General features: G+C 40.5%; 2 long non-coding RNA genes across 2 annotated transcripts; one reads left to right on the top strand and one right to left on the bottom strand.

The window, feature by feature from the left end:
• Window positions 1-4,285: 4,285 nt before the first annotated feature.
• Window positions 4,286-4,877, bottom strand: LOC132088214 (uncharacterized). The gene is made up of 2 exons (XR_009421572.1): window positions 4,698-4,877; window positions 4,286-4,628 (listed from the first exon to the last, which is right to left on the bottom strand). It is a non-coding gene; the product is annotated as an uncharacterized LOC132088214 (long non-coding RNA).
• Window positions 4,878-6,788: 1,911 nt separating this feature from the next.
• On the top strand, window positions 6,789-8,754 carry LOC130704227 (uncharacterized). Its single transcript, XR_009004884.2, has 5 exons — window positions 6,789-7,213; window positions 7,272-7,570; window positions 7,640-7,843; window positions 7,902-8,364; window positions 8,434-8,754. It is a non-coding gene; the product is annotated as an uncharacterized LOC130704227 (long non-coding RNA).
• The last annotated feature ends 8,482 nt before the right edge of the window (window positions 8,755-17,236 follow it).

Here is a 17,236-nt window from a genome sequence, read left to right on the forward strand (position 1 = left end):
TCAGGAAAAATTTCCATTGGCAAGTCGCAGTTGGGATGGGCTAACACTGGAGCTGAAGTTAGCGCTTTTTTCAGGGCAACGAAACTGTTTACCTGATCTTCTCCCCACACAAACGAAATTTCTTTCTTCGTGAGTGACGTGAGTGGGCGAGCGATTGAAGCAAAACCTTGAATATGACGTCGATAGTACGAACATAGGCCCAAAAAACTTTGCACTCGTTTAACTTTGTTTGCTGTAGAATAGCCTTCACTAGGTGATGGGAAGTTCGAGACTGCCTCGAGCTTTTCAGGATCTGGTGCTACACCATCTTTTGAAATCACATGTCCCAACACTTTTAGAGTGTGCTCCAAGAATGAGCATTTTGACCACTTTAGTTTCAAACCAGCTTTCACAAGGCAACTCAGCACTAAGCGAAGACGTTCCAAGTGTTGTTGGAAAGTTGCTGAGTAAATTATGACGTCATCTAGGTAGATCAGGCATGTTGTCCAGCGAAGTCCAGCCAAAATAATGTCCATGGCTCTCTGAAAAGTGCCAGGGGCATTAGTTAGACCAAACGGAAGAGTGCGAAACTGGTACAATCCATCTGCAGTGATGAAAGCTGTCTTCGGTCTGTCACTGCTAACCACTGGAACCTGGTGGTATCCTGCTTGCAAATCCATGCTTGAAAAGAACGTCGCCCCTTCTAGGCGACTCAGTGTATCCGCTATGCGCGGTAAAGGATAGGAATCTTTAACTGTTACCGCATTGAGCTTGCGATAGTCCACACAAAAACGCCAAGTTCCGTCTTTCTTCTTCACCAGAACCACTGGAGAAGACCAAGGGCTGTCAGACGGTTCAATTACTCCTCGACGTAGCATTCCTTCCACTTGATTTTGGATCACTGCTCTTTCTTTCCAAGCACTCTTGTAAGGGAGTTGATGTATTGGGGCAGTAGTTCCCGTGTTAATGTCGTGTTTGACTACTGCACAATATCCCAAATCATCTTCATTTAGTGCAAAACAATGAATAAATTGCTTGAGGACTTTTAATGTTTCCTCTTTTTCTTCTTTTGTTAGATCCTTTGCAATTCTTTCTTCTAGGTGCTCTAACAATTGGCTCTCATCTTGATTCAAATCTTGTTCCTCGACTGAGGTGTCGATTGCTAGGACTTCTTGGCTCGCTTCTGTCTCTTTTGCCTCAGGGTGTTCTTCTAACGTCCCTAAGGTCACTCCTTTTTCTAGCCAAACCGTTCTCGGAGACAAGTTAGCAACAGGAATTTTTTCTAAATCTTTTTGGACTAGTGCATGACCGGTCGATAGGCTATTGGTCGCTAACAATGACTCCGAGGGTGTCACAATGCAGGAACCTTCCATCTTACTGGAAGCTGTTGTTGAAATCTGCTTAATTGAGTATGCTGGTATCTCTTGACGATCTCTTGTAACCAGCTTGTTGTCCTTGACCTCTTCTGTTTGAATAGCCGAAATTTCCGGAAGTGGTGACTTCCCTGTCGTAAACGACAGTTCCTGAGATTCATAGTCAATGTGAATGGCTTGAAACTGTTGTAGGAAATCATTTCCCAATAGTAGTTCAAAACCTGACATTGGCATGACTATCGCGTTTCCTTTGATAGTCTTGCCTTTGTGGGTTACTACAATATCAGCTGTACTCTGTGGGGACAGAGTATGGCCGTTTACAAGACGTATTTTCGGTCCACTCCGGGGTTTTTCCACGAACCCCGTTTTTTTCAACAATTCAGGAGAAATCACTGTGACTGCGGCTCCTGTATCAATTAAAGCTGTTGCAGTTTCTTTACCGCACTTCACTTTTTCTTTAATCAATCTCGCAGGGCTCAAATTCAAAATGTAGTCTTCTGAACCACCTTTGCTTTCTTCTGGCATCACCAGTTCTTGAACCACCGAGTTTACGGATGGGTTTTCTTTTGAGCTTGTTCCTGCCCCAGCGTCCTTTGCCGGGCCTTTGTAATTCTCTGATTCAGGATTTCTGAAACAGCTTCGGGCAATGTGCCCTGCTTTTTTGCAGTAAAAACACTGTGGTTTACCGCTTGTTGTGCGTCCCTTGGGTCTGAACGGCCCTTTAGGTTTCGCTTGCTCTTGACTGCTTTGCTTAAACAATTTTTCACAAGTTTCTTGAATGACTTCACGCATCGTCTTTAAAAGATCAGCTTGTTGCTCCGGGTAGACCACTGAAAGGTTCGGAACTTGTTCAGACGACTTTTGTGATTCTGCCATGGGGTCCTTCCATCCTCTGGCTTCTGACATCATCGATGTCTCCGTATAGACTTTTGCCAGTTCTAGGAATTCTTCACACGTTTGTGGCTTCTGAGGATAGATCTTTCTAAAAAGTGCTGGTCGAAGACCTCTAAAAAGATGCTCTAGCCGGTGGACTTCCGACATGTTCGGGTCGACCAGTCTGCAAAGATTAAGAATTTCGTAGTAGTACCTGGTGGTTGGTTCATCCACTCCCTGGGTTCTACTTCTTAGTCTAGTTTCTTGAAAAAGACCATAGGAATTAGGCTGAAATTCTTTCAAAAATACCGAACGTAGACCAGGCACTGCAGGTCTTGCTTGATTTTCTCCGGCAGCCGGCTGTGCTGCCACATCTTGCCAGTCGTTTGGCACTCTTGCACACAAGAACCAATTTCTTGCGGCATCATCCAAGTACATGCAAAAGTTATTTCTTTTGTCCGCATCGCCCCAACCGTTGTGGGTAGAGATAGTCTCGTAGCGCTCTAACCATTGACGAGCGTCTTCCGTTGGGCTACCTCGAAAAATAGGTGGACTTATAAACTTTCTCACAGCCGCCATGACTGTTTCTTGCAATTGTCTTGGAGGTCCAACAATGTGTTGTCCTATCGGAGGAACAACCGGGTGGGTGGGTTCTATTAAATCTTCTTCAGAGTCAGAACTTGATTCTGACTGTCTTGCAGGATTTTCAAACCCTCTCTGGCGATTCGTCTCTGAACCTGAGGTCGCCAAATCTTCTCTTGACGTAGAAATTTCTGAGTCTTGTGCCTCGTTAGTTGCTGTGGTCTCGTTACCAGACAGCGCGGTGGGCAAGTCACGAAGCGGGTGCAATCGTCTACTTGGATCCCGGGGGCAACTAGGTAAACGTGAGCTATTCTTCTTCTGCATCGACTATCTTTAAAGCAGCACTAATTCGTTAACAACGGGTAACGAGCTGCATCTCCACCAATTGTCACACTGGACTTTACTTAATGAATTGTATTGAATTAAAAGGGGAAAATACAATGCATAACAGAAAGGAGGAATCACTACACTTTACTTGACTGAAATACAGGAACGTGAAGAGAACTTACTTGAGAACTTGAGTAGGACTTAAGATCTATCAGGAACTAACAAGAACTAACTTAGGGTAAAAAATGTATGGGCTTTTATACCCTCGTAAAGGATATACGCCCTATCTCTAGGGTTGAACGAATTCTAGGGAATGCCACATTTTACTAATTATTGGCGTGTCGTAGCGCCTCTTTTCAAGGGAAACTGTGCTGCAAACAATTAAATGTTGGCTGACGCCCCTTTCCAGAAATGGCAATCACAATGCTATCTTTCCCTCGCGACAATATGTTAATACGAAGACTAGTTCATTATTATTAACATTTGATAAATAATTTTTTGAGGAAGAACACTACAAGCTTAAACTATCGTTTGCGATAAGGACAAAAAGAAAGAATATTGTAATTCAATATTGATTTTCATACCATTTATTTCCTTATCACATTTTCAATTTTTTTCACGATTACAAAGAGCCCAATAAATATATTAAAATCATAACCTACTGCTATAAATATGCCAGGCCTTTTACTGCTAACTGTTGTCTTGGAGCGCTTTTCAGCAAAACTATAAATAGTTCTAGCATAACTGGAATATTTAATTTGCATAAGAACGTCTATGAGTCAAACTTAAATAGTAATGGCTTTTGGTAAAGAGCAGTCTTTTGTTAAAGAGTAACCTCACCTTTAGTCCGAGAGAACCATATACGTCTCTGGTGAGAACTCGCGTTTTCAAGCAATGATAAATAATTTTTTACGTTCTTCGTGTCTTGTTTTCCTCTTATGCACATATTCCAGCTGCTATTGTTTACCTAATTCACATCACATACTACAATGAACAATAAGGAAGCCTTGCACCTGAAGTTGACAAAGCTATTAACAAGTACAAATCAATTTTAATTATTTTCTACCATGAAAGACTGTTTTTATGAGTCTGCTATAGTGAAGACACTAAACAATTAAAAATGAATCTAAGATTCTTCAAATTTTCCAAAATCATGAAAGGCATGCCAGTGTATTTTTCTAAAAGACTGTCGCGCCATGGTTTGCACATGAAAGAACACGAGTTTAGCTCATCTATGAGTCTGTATCATTATTTCATACGATAAATTTTCCTTTTTTTGATTTGGTTTAATCACTGTATGTTCTTTTTTTTCAGTTTCTTTTTCTTAATGTTGGCTTTTCTCTTTTTCTGTTGTCATTCCCTTCTCTTTTTCTGTTGTCATTCCTTTCTCTTTTCCTTTTCTTCGTTGCGATCAGCCCAATTTATTTTATTTTCTGATTTGATTTTACCTCGTTTCTTTATTTATTTGCCAAGGAATTCCACACAGTCTTCTACCTATTGCAATATAGAAACGTTAGAAGTTTTGAACACCTTACAAATATGTTTGTCAAATTGATAGTTTACCTGAAAACCTTCAGCTATGTGTAGAGCACCATTGCAAGCCTGTTTTTCTTCCATGCTTCTGGATTCTCACCTTCAGCTTGGCCTACCAAGATTTTCACTTTTTGTTTAAGTATTTTTTTTTTCATTTTAATCGTTGCCAATTATGGATCTAAAGTGGTCTTTTTCAGAATGGGTGAGGGATTAAATAATTCTCCAAAATCAAATTTGCTGAAAACTGGGCAGCCTTCACTGTTGAAAATTGGTGTTGGCAATGTACTTGCTAGTCTTGGTTCAGAAATTTCTGTTTAGACAAACTCTGAAAGAACAGAGGTTGGTGACACAGATGCTACCTTGGTTGCTCATGCAAGTTTGGCAATTCAGGACCTCCTTCTTTTTTTTTGCTTTATAATTTTTTCTTCATTTCATTTAACTTCCGTTTAGTTTGATTTTTGTTTTCTTATCAGATAAATCCAGCTTTTTTCCTGAAAATCAATGGAATAAACTGGCAGGTCTTACTTAAATGTAAAGATTAACACATACCTGTGAAAAGCGAGAGCTTAGCTGTTAGCTGTTTTTCCATTTCTTAAGGATTGGAAGCATGGTTCCTGGTGTTTTTTCAGAAACGGCTGGCATATCCAAATCATTGCAATCAGGATCTGTATGAAGCTGTTCAGCAGCATAATCAACAGCAGTCATCCTTTCTTCCCTAGAATCCAATAACAAATTTATGCTCTCAGTTTGTTATATGATGCACAAGAAAACCACAATGTATGAAAATTTTTAAAATTAGGTTTTGACCCTTCACATACCTTTTTTTCAGGCTCAATATGAAAACTCGTTTCAATTACATTCATCCATTTAAGACCTCCAATCTGAAAGGTGCATGGTTTGGGTGATCCCCTGGCATCATGCAAAAACAAAGTAAAGATATTCTAAGACATATTGGTTACTAAAATGTTATACCGCTTTCATAATTTTGCATCCTTTCACAGTAAAATTGTTGAGTGGTTAAGCAAGTCCTAAGTTTGGCTTTGGTTTATGCTTGGATCCTAGTAATAATCAATAATCCCGTATAACAAAACATCCTTGACGCCAATTTTTTGTGTGTTCTCCTAGGAAACAAAATAAACATTGAATGTGAATGAGAATGCATAATATATTCCACATCAACAATTTGATTGCAAGCTGCACGTAAGTCTCTGAAGAAGAGCTTACTCAACTTACCTCTTTAAAGCAGCTAGCCGTCCTTTATGATAAAAGGAGTTTTTCGTAGAATCTATTGCACCAAACATTTTGTTGCAATAACGGCCTTTTCCCTTGTTTCACTGAATTTTTTCGGTATTAGCTTCAGATGCTAGCAGACAATAACAGCAAAGCTATCAATGGAATTTTCGTACTACACAGATAGATGGAGGCCATGAACAATAACAAAGTAACTAAATTTTATTGAATTTGTAATATAAGACTTAATTTTTTTTTAAATTTCAATAGGCAATCTTAGGGGTTTATTTTACTACGTTTGTTTTTTGAACTACGGTTCATACGATTTTTTGTATACTTTCTCTGCTTAGACTGCCCTAAGGTGGAGGCGTCCTCAAGCTAGATTTGGCTTGAAAGGTAGTACAAAAAACAAATGTAGTAAAATAAATTCTTATGATTGTCTATTGAAATTTTAAGAAAATTTTAATTCTTATATTATACAAATATAATAATATTCTTATATCTTATACAAATTCAACACAATTTAATTACTTTGTTATTGCTCATGGTTTCCATCTGCTTATACTGCCCTCAGGTGGAGGCATCCTGAAGCTAGATTTGGCTTGAAAATGTCGACGATCCTAGCCTATTGTTATTTCTGTAGAGAACGACATTTTCAAGACAAATCTACCTTCAGGACGCCTCCACCTGAGGGCAGTATAAGCAGAGTAAGTATCCAATACATCGTATGATGGGTAGTACAAAAAATAAACGTAGTAAAATAAATTCTTAAGATTACCGATTGAATTTAAAAAAAAACTGTAATTCTTATATTACAAATTCAACAAAATTTAGCTACTTTTTTATTGTTCATGGTTTCCATCTGCTTATACTGCCCTCAAGTGGAGGCGTCCTGAAGCTGGATTTGGCTTGAAATGCCGTTCCCTAAAGAAAATAACAATAGACTTGTTTCGTATAGTTTGATCTATGGAGTGATCAGTGATAATGTTGAGAGATCAAATAATTAATAATAAAGTTTAAAGGTTATAAGATGAGAGGCAGTTTTTGTAAATGGAAAAAGAGAAAACAAGTACTTGAAAGTGTCGTCTAAACAAAATTTGTAGGAAATGACCCAAAAAATCAAGAGCCTTATAAAACGCGAGGGTCCATTGACATCGTCGCTCTTAAAAAGTAACTCTCTCCTGAAGATTTTGTCATTACTAGCTTATTGACCAACATTTCAACTGAAAGTGTATCTACAGTTGAAGATCTCAATAGCAATAAGGTTGGTGTTGAATTGGAAGAATGTCTAGCAGCTAACACCTCACACTTAACAGGTATGTGTTAATCTTTAAGTTTAAGGAAGACGGGCCAGCTTATTCCATCTGTTTTCAGGGAAAAGGCAAACAGAGTTTGTCAAAACCGGTATTCCTGAACCAAGACAAACAAGTACACCGCCAACACCAATTTTCAACAGTGAAGGCTGCCTAGTATTCAGCAAATTTGATTTAGGAGAACTATCTAATCCCTCACCCATTCTGAACAAGACCACTTTAGATTCAAAAGTGGCAACAAAAAAAAAACTCAAAGCCAAAGTTAAAATCTTGGATGGCCAAGCTGAAGTTGAGAATGCGAGAAGTATTGAAGAGAAACGGGCATGAAAAGGTGCCCTGCAAATAGCCGAAGTCTTTCAGGTAAACTTTCAATTTGACAAACATATTTGTAAGATCTTAAATAATTTTAACCTTTCTGTATTGCAATAGGTAAAAAAACAATGTGGAATTACTTACTAAATCTATTAAGAAACAAGATGAAATCAAATCAGATAGTAAAAAGAAGTTGGCTGAACGCATTGAAGAATAGGAAAAGAGAAAGGAATAACAACAGAAAACGAAAAAACCCAACATTAAGAAAAAGAAAACTGAAAAGAAAGAACATAATCCGAATGAACACCTCACACTTTACAGGTACGTTTTAACATTTACATTTAAGGAAGACCGGCCAGTTTATTCCATTGATTTTCAGGGAAAAAGCTGTAATTGTCTGATAAGACAACGAAAATCAAACTTAAACGGAAGCTAGAAGGAATGAAGAAGAAATTAAAAAGGAAAAGTAAGAAGAAGAGGTCCTGCATTGCCAAACATGCTCGAGCAACAAGGCAGTATCTGTGTCATCAACCTCTGGTCTTTCAGAGTTTGTTAAAACAGAAATTCCTGAACCAAGACTAGCAAGTACACTGCCAACAACAATTTTTAACAGTGAAGGCTGTCTAGTTTCCAGCAAATTTGATTTTGGAGAACTTTCTAATTCCTCACCCATTCTGGAAACGACCACTTTAGATCCAAAGTGGCAACGATTAAAATGAAAGAAAATAAAATTTAAACCCAAGATGAAAATCTTAGTAGGCCAAGCTGAAGTTGAGAATGCAAGAAGCATTGAAGAGAAACAGGCATGAAATGGTGCTCTGCAAATAGCTGAAGGTTTTCAGGTAAACTTCCAATTTGACAAAAATATTTGTAAGATCTTCAAAACTTTTAACCTTTCTGTATTGCAATAGGTAAAAGACTATGTGGAATTGCTTGCCAAATCAATTAATGAACGAGATCAAATCAGAAAGTCACATAAATTGCGCCGAACGAATCGAAGAAAAGGAAAAGAGAAAAGAATAACAACAGAAAAAGAGAAAAGCCAGCATGTAGAAAAAGAAAACGGAAAAGAAAGAACATAAAGTGAATAAACTAAAGAAAAGAGGCAAATTTGTCGTATGAAAGACTGAAACTGACTCATGGATGAGCTAAACTCGTGTTCTTTTATGTGCAGCTATGCGTGATAGTTTTTTAGAAAAATACACTGGCATGCCTTCCATGATCGTGGAAAATTTGAAGAAAAAAAAATCTTAGATTCATTTAAAAAGGTTTAGTGTCTTCACTAATAACAGACTCCCATTTAAAAAAAAGTCCGTCATGGTAGAAAATTGATTTGGCCTTATTAGTAACTTTGTTAACGCAAAGTGTAAAGGTTCCTTATATCTCAATGTAGTATGTAATGTGTAATAAGGTAATCAATAGCTGCTTGAAAATGTGCAAAAGGTGAAAACAGGACACGAAGAACGAGCAAAATCATTTATAGCAGTAGGTTTTGATTTTAATATATTTATTGGGCTCTTTGAAATTGTTAAAAGAATTGAAAATGTATAAGGAATAAATGGTATTGGAATCTTGAATTACAATAGTCCTTGTTGCCTCAGATGATAGTTTAAGTTTGTAATATTATTCCTATAAACATTACTTATCAAATGTTAATAATAATAAACTAGTCTTCGTGGTACATATCTTTGTTCCCAGCAACCACAAAAGCCCCGCGGAACTTATTCAGTTTCCGTATTCACAACGAATCAGTGGTCTTTACCTATGGCATAAGCATCGACAAAGGGAAGTGATAAGGGAAATGGACTGGGGGTTGGGAGGAATGATCAAAGAGGGTGGACAGAACAAGGCTAAGTGCGGAAAACTTATAATTCTTATATTATATTTAAAGAAGCTAAAGTAGTTCAATAAACAAAAATTGTGAAAAATGAACCTTATTTAACGGGATATTAGCAATAGATAAATACTAACATAATCCGAAATCCGATAGCTACATAATAAATAATCAAAGATTAACTAGCGTATATACGCTAACATTGTTTCATATGGGCAAACCTTATAGAAGGTCACGGTTTCAGCAACCTTTATATATTCCAACTTCCACGGAATAGGAAGTGGGAGATACTTTTTGGAAACTCAATAAAGATTTAGGAACATGGAAATTAAGCGGAGAAAAAGGCCCAGTTTAATGGAGAAAAAGGCCCACTTTAAAATTTGGAATAAAGTGGGCCTTTTTTGTATGGGCCTTTTTCGTCTGGGCCTTTTTCGCGGGCCTTTTTCGTCTGGGCCTTTTTCGTCTGGGCCTTTTTCTCCGACCTCCGGAAATCCTCTAAAGCATCGAACTTCAAGTTCCATGTCTTTTCGCCAGGTGTTTTGAATTGGCAACCTAGAAACGTTTGAAAACAAATTCAACCGACAAGTACTTAAAAATAAATTGCAGTAACTCAAGATGGAATACACTGTATACTGATTCCAAATGAGTTTGATTATATCTATCAAGAAATTTACTTAATTTGCCCATGGCAACTTTGCTTGTTAAAGTTTTAAGCATTTTGCCCTGATAGCCTTATTGTTGGACGTTGGCCTAAATTCAATTTACCTTACGTCTCGGGCTTCTTTTAACTTCTTTACATAATCAACGTATACAGCTAGATGTGCCACGAAGCAATATTGGGAATGTCTCTTAAAATGATGTGAATATTGCGGCGAGGGGAAAATAGTTGGCGTGGTTATCACTTCGGAAAAGACGTGAAAACCAATGATTTAATTACTTAAAGAACAGCTTCTCACGAAAGACGCTGTAACACACACAGATAAGCTAGTAAAAGATAGTTAGTCTAAGAATTTTTGTTACCCTAGAGATTGGGGGTATTTCCATCACGATGGTATTGTGACGGGGAATCGCGGGGGAAGCCGAGGTTATGAAGTAAGATCACCTGAGACAGTGTTTAGAGGAGACCGGAGTGTATTTGAAAGGAACAATCTAAGGCACTTTTCTGGAGAAGACTGAACCCCGAACCTACTTAGGCTCGGGGTATTTAAAGGCAAGGGTCACCCTGTTACCGGGTGACGCCGGAAGAATCTAGGGAAAGATGGTCATCTAGATAACACCTAAATGACCGCTACGAACGTTCTAACCCTTTTCTAGGGTAAAGTAGAAAGTCTATACGGAAGGAGTAGTTAAGATGGTCAAGTAGATAACTCTACTTGACCTTACAGTCCAGGACGGGAGAAGAGTTTCACGTGAAATCCATTAACACGTGTGTGCCCTTGGATTCCACGTGACAGATCCCCCACACGAAGAGGCCATCGACCCGATGGGCCAATTCAACACGAAAGAATCAGTTGTCTTCCTCCAGCGTCGGCGGTCCAGTGGGCCGAACGGGATGATAATCGGGGATTTCGTAAACTCCGTTGCTTTGGCGAAGATGATTCATCATCCGGCGGGACAGGAGCAGCGTGAAGACAGTAAGCCCACCTAACCCGAGGGTTAAGAGAGTAAACGCTACCACCCATTCATAAGGGTAAGCGCATTGATGGGTGGTCGTTGGACTGGAAGAGTCCAGCAAACGCACAATTTGGTCATGCGTCATCGATGCTTTCACTTCTACAGCTGCCTGTTGTAATAATAATTCACTCATGCGAGTTAAATGAGAGGTGTTGGTAACCGGGAATGGGATTACAGTTGCGGCTTTATTATACGTGATATTGGGACGAAAGTCTGGTAAGTTCGGAATTTGAAGTGCGATAGCTGTGGACACCGTGGAACCTTCCAAACTGGCTGGAAAAATCCAGTGATCGGTCCTGGCCGTGCAACCCGAGGGAACCTCGAAGTATCCAATAGGAGGTAACTGTAATCTTTGCGGGGGAGGTCGTTTGTTATCCGGTGGGCAGGAGAACACCACACTATGAGGGTTTACGGCCGAAAAGGCCCATTGGTTTTGACCTAAATATGCCACTTCCGGGCCATTCCACTGTACAAATTGAGTTTGACAGTAAGACCCAATTTGTGACACGTCATTCGTAAATAAGGCAACAGCACAGGATGTACGGGCCCCCCGTTTGGAGAATCCCGTATGAAAAGCGCAAAGTTGTTTGTCAAGTTGACGGCAATTTAAAATTTCTTTACTGGAAAGTTCGATGAATGTATCAAGATCTGGCGCAACAGCCAAAAAATCCGGAACGTTGGTAAAACGCACCCCATGTGAACCGTTTTTTGTTGGTTTGGGAAGAGAAATGATCTGAAACAGATTGAAGTGTTGAGCATGGTCATAGATAGGAATATCAATGAACAGGCGAAAATGATTATTAACGACTGCAACTGACACTCGTGCTTCGCGATAGATAACCCATAAATCTTCGGATGGAATCGCCCAGCCCAATGGGAGGTTAATATTGATGTCAGCTATTACCATTTGAAGCATCGTTGGTGAAAACATTTGTGGCGAGAGTCGTCCATTGGCCAAGGCTGATAACCCGATTTCCCATGACTCAATTTGTTGCTGTAGCCACCCTAAAATGTGTTCCATGGTTTTAAATGTCGTGTCTTATTCTGCGAAGTATTGCGTTTGTTGTACATGAATCAATTCATAAGACTTAATGTAGTCCATGATGTAATCTACTCTTTGTGTTAAAATCTCCCACTGATGTTGTAGCTCTGTCAGAAGGGCCAAGTTGGATCGTGTGATTTGTAGAGTCTCGTTGATAATTGACGCATGTTGATCCAGCAGGTGTATTACGGTTTTATCCGATTTCGTCAAAGCTTCGATGCGAGAATTGAGGTCTTGGAGATCTGCTTGAGTCGATACTCCGAATAGCCATTTCAACGTAGTACCTCCCAGGTCCAGAATACCCCGTTTTGGCCGCCGTGCCCCCGATAATGTGAGAGCACATGTTGCAAGGCGAGTCTTAGAATCATTCAATGTCCGTCCCATTAATCGTACTTGGTTATCAATTTTATTGGCAGCCATAAAGCTGGTGGTGTCCCTCCATGCTGTACGTACGTCGTCTTTTTCAAATTTGATGCCATCCATGTGATGAGCGTGTGCTACTCGAGAGAGTTTCGCCAGATGGTCTTCTACTGCTGCAATTGATGTTTCGGCGTCATGAAGCAGGACGTCCGTAACTACCGTCCAGGAAGATTCGCTGATAGAAGAGCTAGGCTGTTCTTTAAAGATTGCCGTATCCCGGATTATAATTCCGTCTTTCGACGGCAGCGCGTTACCAATCCCCAGTAACAGAAGATGGATGAGTCCGGCCATGAAAAAATTGGGTTTGCGCCGGATACGTGGGGGCAAGTCAATTGGGTTGCCTCGGTTGTTTATTGTTGATTGTTCGGTTATTGGAATTGGCGGTTGGGGCGACCTAGCTTCTGTAACTTCAACAGTAGCTTCGGGAGCAACATCTAACGAGCGCGGTTGCGGAGGCAGGGAATGTAGTTGCCTGCGTTCCGTCACATCTTGATCTGGTAGAGGTAGTTTGTACGACGCGGAGAGAGTGGGTGGATCCGGCTCGACGATACGTTCGACGAACATTTTCATGCACACTACATGTACAATATCCGTTTTTTTCTTGCTATGTTGTAGCTGCACTTCATAGTTTACCGGGGTTGTTTGTCGTAGCACAATGTAAGGACCAATCCAGCGATGGAGTAATTTTTCTGATCTTCAATTTTTGCGGATAGGCTTGTAAATTAGAACTAAATCACCTTTATGGAAGGTGAGGTTGCTATGTCGGGCATCATACCCTTTCTTCTGTTTTTCTTGTATGTGTTGTATCCGACGCCGAACTATGTGTCGTGCATTTTGGAGGTCCAACAATAATTGTTCAGCGTATGGTAATACTTCCTGTGATTCCGGTACCCAGGACTGCGGGCATGTACCTACTAGCAAATCGATTGGGAGTACTGGCTCTCGCCCATATAGCAGAAAAAATGGGGAAAACCCAGTAGAATCTTGTCAAGAAGTGTTATATGCAAAACAAATGTGTTTTAGTTGTGCATCCCAGTCTTTTTGGTCTTCGGAAATATACATAGAAATCATGGTTGCCAATGTGTGGTTCATCCTTTCAACCTGGCCGTTTGATTGTGGATGGTAGCTAGATGTCGTTTTGTGTTGAATCCCTAAGGTACGTAGAACGGTGTGTGTGATATCAGCCATAAAACACTTTCCTCGATCTGATATGAGTTTTTCCGGCATTCCGTGACGCAATACAATATGTTCCACCAAGAATTTTGATACTACATCCGCCTTCCCTGAAGGCAATGGTGAAAGTTCGACCCATTTAGTGAGGTAATCAACCGCTACAATGATCATTTTATTCCCGGTGTGGGACATCGTGAACGGCCCCAGTAGATCAATCCCCACATTTTGAAATGGGCGAGACACTCGAATGCACTGTAATAGTCCTGCAGGCTTGATTTTTAAACTTTTTCGGGATTGACAAAGCTTGCAAGATTTAACGTAAGACACTACCACCTTTTCTAAACCGGGCCAATGGAAGCGTTGTCCAATTTTTGCAAGAGTTTTGTGAATCCCCAAATGCCCAGCTGTAGGATCGTCATGGTATTTAGTCAGAACGATATGCGTATGTTCTGAAGGAACACACAAGCGAAGATATGTCTGACCCCAAAAGTGTTTAATTTTGAATAGTTTCCCATTTTTCAAGCAAAATCGTCTACCCGCCGATCGGTTATTCTCCAGTTTTGTAATAATCGATCTCCACAAATGGTTGTCCCGTTGTTTAGCAGTCAACTCGTCCCAGTCTTCGTTCGTGAATAATTCGTTGTTTGCGTAACTAAGAGTTCCAATTGTAACGCATCTTTCTTCGTCGTTTGTATCCGCGGAATTGAGCGGAAAACGTGAGAGGCAGTCTCCATTAGTGTGTAATCTCCCACTGCGGTATCGAATTTCTACTTCATATTCTAACAGACAGAGGCTCCAACGTGCCAATCGACCGGCCAAATCTTTCTTCGTGAGTAACAAGCAAAGGGCTTCGTGGTCCGTGATGATAATGATCTTACACCCCCATATGAAACCTCGGAATTTCTGCAAGGCCCAGATAAGCGCTAAGCACTCCTTTTCTGTGATGGAGTAGTTTAGTTCGGCTTTTGAGAGCAGCCGACTGGCATACGCCAAGGGAAATTCTTTTCCATCCCTTGATTGTGACAAAACAGCCCCGATGCCATAGCCGCAAGCATCTGACATTATAATCATTGGGGATTCGTAGTCTGGATGTGCCAATATGGGTGCTGATGTCAATGCTTTTTTGAGAACCGTAAAGCTGTTTCGTTGTTCATTTTCCCAGAGGAATGCCGCGCCTTTCTTAGTCAGAGCCGTCAAAGGCTGAGCGATTTTTGCAAATCCTGCTATATGTCGTCGGTAATACGAGCATAATCCCAAAAAGCTTTGCACCTGTTTGATTTTGTTACTCGTAGTTTTTCCTTGATTACATTCCGGAAAATCCCGAACCGCTACTATTTTGTCCGGGTCGGGAGCAATGCCTTGTTTTGACACAATGTGTCCTAAAACTTTGGGCGTAGTCATGGCAAACTGATATTTAGATCCTTTTAATTTTAATCCCGCTTTGCCTAGGCAGGATAGAACCGAATTAAGGCGAAGTAGATGGGTTTCAAAGGTAGGGGCGTATACCACCACATCATCCAAATATACCAAACATGACGACCATCGAAGACCGCCCAATATAATGTCCATCGCTAGTTGAAAGGAACTAGGACCATTTGATAGACCAAAGGGCAGTACCTTGAAGTGATATAGTCCATCCGCTGTAATGAAGGCTGTTTTTTCTCGATCCTCTTTCCGCAAAGGAAGCTGATGGTACCCCGACTGGAGATCCATTATTGAGAAATATTCGGCGCCTTCCAGCTTGCTTAAAATATCCGAAATGCGTGGTAACGGGTAAACATCCCTAATTGTGACCTCATTTAGTCCACACAAAATCGCCATGACCCATCTTTTTTTTAATAAGCACCACCGGAGCACCCCATGGACTATCGGATCGTTCGATAATGCCTGCTTTTAACATATCTTCGGATAAAGTTTGAACTATTTTTCGAGCTTTCCACGCACTAGGATATGGACGTTGACACACTGGAGTTGTACCTTCTTTCAGATTTATTGGATGTTCTGCCACGGTACAGTAACCGATATCCGTATCTGATAATGCAAACGTTTGCCGATAACTTTGTAGCAGAGCCATCAGAGAGAGTTTTTGTTGCGGGCTCAAGTCAGGATTAATGTTGGTTTCGAGACTGGTCTCTGACATGTTTTTTTCCAACGGTAGGGTATCATTTGAAACGACTTGGTTCGCTCCATCGAACGAGTCGGGAGATCACAAACTACCACGTCGTCCGTATAAGGTTGGAGAGTCCCTAGAGTAGAATGTTTGTTTAACCAGACCGGAATGGCGGACAGATTGGTCACTGGGAGCGATCGTGTTGTGTTAGACAGCACTGCATGACCCACTGACAGTGATTTAGTTGATAGCAACTTTTCCGACGGGGTAAACAGAAAAACCCCGGGAAACTGAGTGTCCAAAGTCGTAAGAACCGGTACGACCGAAAATGCCCGAATTATTAGATTCCCAACAGCAGACGACGCGGTCTGGACGCCGCACGAGGCTGCCCAGCCGTTTTAGCGCTTTTGAATTGGGTGGTCCTCGATAGAGGGCCACCATTGTACATTCCTTGTATGTAAGCCCCGCCCTAGGCCTATTGGCCGTCTCGGAAGAGAGGGCAAGGGGCAGTCAGTCAGAAAATACACTCGCTACCGTGCACAACAAGCTGAACCAGTGTTCCCGTGTTCATCTTCAAAACATCTTCAATTTATCAAAGGTAAAAATCAGACACGGGCTGATTATTTCCCTTCATGGTCCTTCGTAACCGTTTAAGTATTCTTAATTTAAGTTAAAATTTCTTACTTTAAGTATTTACTTGTTGTGTTCTGTGGGGGAGTTTTTCTGGGCTCACCCCTTTTAGTACCTAGACACCGCGTGGGAATTTTCCCTTTTTTTGAACACGTGTTACCCTAAGCGTGTGAAACCCTTTTTTGCTGTTTCACCACGCGATTAGTTAAGACTCGTGAAATTTTTTTCCTTTTTTTTGCCTTTTACCACTCGTTGAGCCACCGTGTGAAACTTTTTTTTCTTTCACCACGTGTGGAGTGTGTAGGCACCTAAGAATCTTTTTTTTTCCTTTTGCCTTTAAATTGTTAGTGTAAACACGTGGTTGGCGGCCATTAATTTGGTCGTCCTTTTTTTTCAGATTTTGAATTTTTTGGTAAAATTTTTTTTTTCTCTCTTCTCGTTCTCCCTTTGAGAAACGTTTTGCTTTGCCTTCCTTTTCATCTCCCTTCCCATTTACTTCAAGTAAAGTTAGGGCTAAGTAGGGTGGAAAAAAAAAAAAATTTTTTTTTTTGCTTTTTGCAATTTCGGTCGCGTGGTCGGCGGCCATTGGGGACTCCACCTCCAAAATTTTTTTTTTTCAATTTTCAAATACACTATTTCGCCTTGCTGCGTGTAGCGGCCATCCTTGTTGCTTCACATTTAGGGGTCCAAATTTTTCCTTTTTTACCTTTTTTGGAATACCCTCCCTTTGGAGGATATTTATATCCTCCACTACTACTCTTTTCTTCTCCGCTTTAGCGGAGCACCTGTAAGGTCTCCAACACCACCTCAAAAATTCGCGACGCCGAGAAA

This window comes from Daphnia carinata, chromosome 8 (assembly GCF_022539665.2).
Source record: "Daphnia carinata strain CSIRO-1 chromosome 8, CSIRO_AGI_Dcar_HiC_V3, whole genome shotgun sequence".
In the NCBI taxonomy this organism is placed as follows: Eukaryota; Metazoa; Arthropoda; class Branchiopoda; order Diplostraca; family Daphniidae; genus Daphnia; species Daphnia carinata.